This window comes from Pleurodeles waltl, chromosome 11, assembly GCF_031143425.1.
Source record: "Pleurodeles waltl isolate 20211129_DDA chromosome 11, aPleWal1.hap1.20221129, whole genome shotgun sequence".
Taxonomy (NCBI): domain Eukaryota; kingdom Metazoa; phylum Chordata; class Amphibia; order Caudata; family Salamandridae; genus Pleurodeles; species Pleurodeles waltl.
In genome coordinates this window covers 380,624,365-380,631,745 of record NC_090450.1, presented here as the reverse complement: position 1 = coordinate 380,631,745, position 7,381 = coordinate 380,624,365, and the positions used below count along the sequence as shown (strand labels likewise).

The 7,381-nt window shown below is 45.0% G+C and overlaps 1 protein-coding gene across 2 annotated transcripts in view; it reads left to right on the top strand.

The window, feature by feature from the left end:
• Positions 1-1,332: 1,332 nt before the first annotated feature.
• The window catches only part of YEATS2 (YEATS domain containing 2), a 1,667,962-nt gene continuing 1,661,913 nt past the window's right edge, over positions 1,333-7,381 (top strand). For both annotated transcript variants that reach the window (XM_069213699.1, XM_069213698.1), the window contains exon 1: positions 1,333-1,432. The gene's annotated coding sequence lies outside the window, so the exon portion shown is untranslated. The remainder of the gene's footprint in view (positions 1,433-7,381) is intronic.

Sequence of the window (7,381 nt, the reverse complement as noted above, 5' to 3'; positions counted from 1 at the left end):
CTCAATATGACATGCCACAGTGGATTTGTGAATGGGATGCACAACACTCCATGAGAGCGCAATGGATGGGAGAGTGTATCTGTCATGTGGTCCACTGTTTTTTTGTGCATGAAGACCAGAGTTGTTGTCTTTTCATATATTTTTTTTAGTTAAAGCGTGGTTCCCGAGGTCCAGTCAGCAGCTCTAACTTTTACGCGACATCTCCTGCCTAATGTATGGATGGGAGGAGATGAGGACATAGTCGCCAACTTTGAAACCTGTGGTACCCAAGTTCAAATCCTATTTTTGGCGCATAAATAGGCATACAGCTGCACCCATTTATGGATGTAGGAGAAGAATGTGTGGGTAGATGCAGTCACGCATGCCAATAATTACTATCTTGGGAGTACTTATCGAATATGGGACAAGGGAAATGTCCATGATGAAGGGTGGTGCAGACACTGTGTTTCATGCAGTCAAGATACAGGAGTTTACCCAATCACCCACTTCAGTGTCTGAGGAAGGAAAACTGTGTATTCACATTACAGCACTCACATTACAGTTTGCTTTAGGCTATAAATAATCGGGATCAGGCAAGCAGACTTAGGAGGCTACAGCATTAAGTAGAATAATTTTTGCCTACACTTTCTGCATTGGTAGTGTTTTTAACTAAGAATGAGTTCAAGGCCCCTAGAAAACAAAACAAACCTTGGTTCCCTGTCTTTTCACGATTTTAAACTATGATAAATTACGCTTGCTATATATTTTTCAATGGATTTCGTGTGATGATTTAATTTTTCATTCCCAAACTATCTATTCGGACACTAAGTTGAACACCTAACAAATGCGATAAGTAGCCAGAGAACTGAGACGCCATGGGGCGCGAGAAGCAACAAAAAACATCCTGTACCTATAAATGTGCTCTGCGCAACCTGTGAAACGCTTTGGATGAGGCTGACCCCGAAGCTCCAGTCCAGTCACACTGCAAGCTAACACTTCTGTGCCTTGGAAACTTCAGCCGCCCAATCTATCGCATATCACAGGAGAACGGGGTTTAAATGCATTTTAGCCCAATGGGTGTTACGCTGCGCCTATGTTTGGGAACATGCATAAGAGCCCTTCACGGGTGAAACGGGACCTGGCCTACTCAGTCATGCCACTAACGTTTAATGTGCTGTCAGGGAGCCGTCAAAGTAGCAGGATGGTGGGAATCGAACCAGTATCACACAAAACACATACTTTCTAGATGCAGTAAATGGTGGCCCTATATTATCCAATCGAAGCTCACTTTACAAATGATCAATGCCGCCCACTCCCAGATACCGCCCAGATTACGTTCGCCGGGGGATTGGTTGTTAAGCGACCCGGAACTGCTAAAACTACGTACACATAATATCCGTTATAGACAAAGTACTGACGACGGACTTCGGGTTGAATTCGGGAATGGTCCAATGTAAGTTGCGGACAAGTGGTACCATATTACATACTTTTTTGAGTTGTATTTTTAAAATCCCTGCAGTGTATTAATGCGGTAAAATTCTTGTAGAGGCTGTTTTATCAGTGATTAAGGAGCTGATTCCGCAGTGCAAGCTTTAGTAGCCGGCTTCTTCTCTCTCGTGAGCATTCTATGCTCACAGTTTATCAGAAGCTCCCCTTCGATGGTTTTGTAAAAATTTATAGTGGCAGAAAACAATGGGCCCCGAGCCACATTTTTAAATGCATTCATGCCAACAGACACAATTCCAGCGGGTGACTCTTTTTTTTAAAGCCAAAAATGGCTTTATTTTGGCAGTTCAAACTCCCCTTTCCGAATCTGACGCTACGCCAATAGCAGTCAATCAATCAGTCATGAATGTGTAAAGCGCACTACTCACCCATGGGGGGGGGGGAGGGCGGTGCTGCTACTGCTCGAACAGCAAGGTTTTGAGAAGTTTCCTGAAAGTAATGAGGTTGTTAGCCTGCCTGTCCTTAGTAGGCAAACTTACAAGGGGACTCGTATAGGTCGATGAACCATTCGATTCGCATGGAGTATCCTAGCTATGTAGTAATCGATGATCATCGATAATCATCAGTGAATAACGTCAACATCTTATGAATACCCCAACTCAATTATACATTTTATAAATGCTATTTCCCTATTTGTTACATACTAAGTCATAAGGATTATTCAAACTTTATTAAATCCACTCAGTATTAATTCATTAGTGACCATCAATAACATAATCTAATCAGAACTTGAGAAAACGTGTTCTAATGCCTCAACATACGCCAATAAAGAAGAATGTGTTAACATGAATAGCAGAGTTCAGCAAATCAGTCCATCAATCATTTGTCACTGTATATGTCAATGTTTCAGAATCAGAACCCTACCTAACACAGATTAGCATTGGCATGTGGGACTTCATGTGAAAACAGTTTAGAACATGAATTATGAAAAACATCTAGCTAGGAGAAAAACTATAAAACAGTGCAGTTGGTACCTAGAAAGAAAAGGCACAATAGTCAATCAGTCACGTCATAGCTACCTATCCACGGTATGGATCAGCAACAAAGTCAGTCTTCATCTTCAGGTCATCAATCAATCAGCATTGCATCAGGCTCTCAAGAGCATGAGCCCAATGACAGAGTCTTGAATCTCTTCGGACGTCCACGCCTAACCTCGAACATCTGAAATTTACTCCCCTTGTCATGCCATTATATTAAAGTTACCCAGCCTGTCCCCCAAAACCTAATTGGTCAATTAATCACCATATGTGACTCTAGCCAATGGCTTTTATTTTACAAATCTCTGGATTCTAATATTTTGCCGTTCTCATGGTGTCCATTGGTTCACTGTGCGATGTCCTCATCATCCGGCTCATCAGGTATCGAAAATGTTGCATCTTCTTCTCCAGTCAGTCTCTCTATTGTTTGAGTCCTGGGAAAGTACATCTCGTCTTCTTTACACCAGGTTTGATACAAATTTGATTCCCTCATCCCCTGTCTGTCGGTTCATTGCAGAATATTCTAGCTAAGCAAATTTTATTAACACAAGTGGTTCAGGGTCAGTTCAACACATCAGCTTTCTACATCGCATGATTATTCATCGTCTGCATGAGATTTGGCAACTAGGCCACAACTTCGGCTAAGTTAACTCTACAATATAATGCAAAACATACGTTATATAGCTCAATATGACATATTACTACATTATTATGCATTTTCAATATTTCACGCATTTTTTATCATTTTAGTATAACTCATGTAAGTTGGTAGCCACTTCGTGCACACTTTTTCAAATGTGCACATACATTTTTCTATGTTAATTTTCTCTACACTTTATTATTGCATAAACACTCATTAATAATTTTAATTTACAAATCTACGTCAGCAAGGTCTTTAGTCTGGCGCAGGTGGGTGGGAAGAGTGTTCCACGTTTTGGCGGCGAGGTGTGAGAATGATTTACTGCCGGTTGTAGTTCTGCGGGCACGTGGGACGGTTGCGAGGTTGGTGGAGCGGAGATGCCGGGTCGGGGTGTAGGTGAGTCATCTGTTGAGGTATTCTGGTCCAGTGTGTGCAGTGCGGGAAATTCATTGTGCCGATTATTTTTTTAAAAACATTTCTTACTCCCCTCTCCTAAAATGTTAGCATGTATGTAGACTGCAGTTTACTTGCCAACTTGTCTTGCTCCCAGCAAAGATTATTTCCCCTAGGTTCGGCTTGCAATCGAAAATGAGCATGGCCACCCAAAATATGATCTGGATTCGCAGATAGTGATCTTTCATGAAACTTTGCCTTGTTAGTACCAGCATGTTAATTTTGGGCTAGTAACACAAGCCCTAACTGCAGGTGCCATTGTACCTTTGCAGCATGACTCCAGATTTGTTACTGGTCTTAATCAAGTTTATAAACCTCTTTCACCTTCTCCCTTAGGTCCAATAGCCTGCTGCTCACCCTTATGTGCCCTTGTCTGTGAAACTCCTAGGTCTCTGAATTCCCTTCCCTCCACAGGGGACCGACTCTTTTGGTTCCTCAGTGATTTCCTCTAACTGCCAGTTTTCCCAGAGGATCATGCACACCCTCGAATCAGGAGACTTCGGTTTATCACCAGGCGCACATTGGATGTGCTCTCAGTGAGGTCCTGAGGCTCCTGCTCATACCAAAGTCTAAAAGGCTCCTGCTCACTCTCGGGTTCCTAGCAAGGTGCCTGCTCAGTTAATATCCCGAAGGTTCTGGCTCACCCTTTTATCTTTGGGCCCTAAAGATCCCAAAGTCTCCTGTTTGTCCCAAGTATTTGAGGCCCCTACTCGTCCTCAATCCCCAGATGCTTCTTCTCACCCTTAGTTTCCTTAGGCTTCTGCTGCCCCTCCTCTCCTGGAGGCTCCTGCTGACCATCACTTCCCAGAGGCTTCTGGTTACCCTCCTCTACACGAGGCTCCCCCTAATGTTCAGGGAGACTGTTGTATACAAGGGCCGTGGTGTGTGTACACAGATCAACTGCAGGCAAGAACTGAAAAGCATTTGGAAATCTGTGTTTGCGCTCCTTATTTGTATTGATTTACACTGGCAGAGCTTTGTGTGGACTGATTATGCTCAGTCAGCATTAGGGTGTGCTGGCAGACTTGTGTGTATATCCTATATCTGCAAGTCAAGACGGAGGTGTTTAACCAATGTTACTGATAGTATTTGGACTTCCTCACAGAGCCGCAGGGGGAGTGATTCTAACTGCGCCCCCCCCTCCCCACAACCCCCACCCGTGCAAAGACTTGGTCAGTGCAGCAATTAGAAATCAAATTCATAGACAATCTGTGGAACAGTACTGTGCAGGACGTGTTTCTGGTGACAGTCAGTCCCACAAGATTAGCTCAGAGACACAGTGGAACATTAAAACACTTTTTAATAGAGAATAACACTCACAATAGCACTAAAAACAGGAGAGGTACTTTAAAATGTTTTTTTAAAATCCTAGTCTAGAGCATAAAATATGAAAGGTAACCACACAGAATGCTAAAAGGAAGGCAACGATGTATGCCATGGACAGTGAAACCAGCAAGAATATTTCTAACATATTTAGTGAGTTCCTAAAGCTGTTTCTATGTGTCATGCTGAATTTTAGTTAAATCAGTAAATTGCAAACCTGTCATTCAATTTTCTTAAGGTAGATTGCACCACATACCTGCTTTCATTACACTAATAGCAACTTAGCTGTTCTCGTTCATAGCTTTGCTTGGGAATGAAGAACAAGCGCTGCAAACTGGTTTGACTTCTGGCTTGATAATCCTAGTATGAAGTCCCTTTGATCTATGGTCAGATACATGCATTTTTATAGTATCTGATCGCCAATCTTACCTGTACATTTATAATCAGAACTACAAAGCATCAATAAGACTAAACAAACATGGTGATGCATGTGTCATCTGATTCACATATTGACTAAATGCTTCTATAGCTAAAAGCAAACACGTGTCAGTTTATACAGTGAGCATCCATGATATTATAGTAGTGTTCATAACTGAAAACAAAAAAATAGGTCAGCCTATATAGTAAACAGGCATGATGCCAACATTTGCGTGCATGTCTAAAAATGTCACACTTTCTAAAAAGAGGTAAAAGACTAAGGGCCAGATGTAGGTAGCTAAAAAAATAGCGAGTCGGAAATTGCGAGTCGTTGCGACTCGCAATTTCCGACTCGCAAACTGGTATCCAACAAGAAAAAGCGACTTCATTTTGCGACTCACAAATGAAGTTGCACCGCAGATTGTGAGTCCGCTGTTTGCGAGGTCGCTCTTGCGACCTTGCTAAAAACGGACACGCAAATTGTGAGTGGGTGTCGCAAATTGCGACTGTGCCGCAAATTGCAGTTGCAGCAGAGCTGTCTGGAAAACACTTCCTGGCTCATGCTGATGACATCACATCCAGGAAGTTTACAAATACACCTGGGAGGAGGGAGGACCACACCCTGCTCAAACTGCTGAGCAACCACCTGGAGGAACAGCAGCAAGAATGGAAGACTCTGGCAGGAAGAGAAAACTGAAGTTTTCAGAAAAGGAACTGGAGGTGCTGACAGATGAATGCTGCCAGCACCATGACCAGCTATTCGGAAGGGCTGCCCTGAGTGTGCCAGAGACTGAAAAAAGGCGGATCTGGAATGGCATCCAGGAGAAGGTCAACGCCATAGGGGTGAGCCACAGGAGTATAGAGGAGATAAAAAAGAGATGGTATGACCTGCGCTCCAGGACCAAGGAGAGGGTGGCAGAGTGCCTCCAGGAGATGAGGGGCACAGGAAGAGGCCCATCCACCGTCTCACCACCCACACCCATGGAGGAACTTGTGGAACAGACCCTTGAGCCTGAGGCAGTGCTGGAATGGGAGAGCTGGACACGTCAGCGCCAGGAACATCAACAAGTGAGTACCATGAAACATGCATGTACACCCATATCTGCCATACCCCCACCCACCCAGTACACAGCAGCATGCACAACCAAATTAGCTCCATTCCAGACTTGCAACCACCAGAATGGTGCATTATGGGCAATGTAGTTCAATAGTAAGCTGATAGGCAACAGTTTATTAGGAGGCATACAACAGATGTTAGATACTGACAGTGTATTCCCTATGTCCCACAGGTCTCCCACAAGATATCCCCACCAGCCAGTCCGTCCAGGTTGCAGAGAGCAGCCAATAGGCAGCACTGGAGTCAGAAGCAGCCACTACAGGGCCCAGCACCACCAAACCACAGTCCCCTCCAGCTGCACCAATGGACATTGGGGAGATCGACACAGCACCCGGTCCCAGCCACAGTGCCATACAGCAGGACCCTGATGCTCCACCGCGTCACAGACGCTGAGTCCATGTCCCTGCAGTGTCCCAGGAGGATGTAGGTGACTCTTCCATGTCCGCCGCGGATGCAGCCCTCATCAGTGGTCAGCGCCTGCAAACAAGGCAGATGAGGGTAATATCAGGGGCAATGCAACGTATGGAGCGGAATTTCACCACAGGGCTGGCACAGGTGCACACAGAGTTCCAATGCCTAAAAAATAATGTCGGTGACCTTGCACTCTCCATCCGTCAACTCGTAACTGAACTAGTGTCTCAGAGAGAGAGAGAGTGCAAGGCGCCGTGAGTGGCAACTCATACTCCGGTTGGACCGCATGGCTGCATCAATCGTCCGCCTGGCAGTCGACCCCTCAGGGCTGTCACGCCGTACAGTCAGTTTGCAGATGACTTGGGTCACTTTGCAGGGGATGTGGCTCGGGGACTGGGTTGGATTAGCTACGCTGTGGACATGATGGAGGCAAGACAGGTGGCTAGGGGCACGGCAGACAAACCTCAAGATAGTGAGGAGGGCTCCACCGTCAGTAGTGCATCTGCCACAGACACAAGGGTATTGAGGAGTGGCAGTGCACGTCAGGGATCTGCTGAC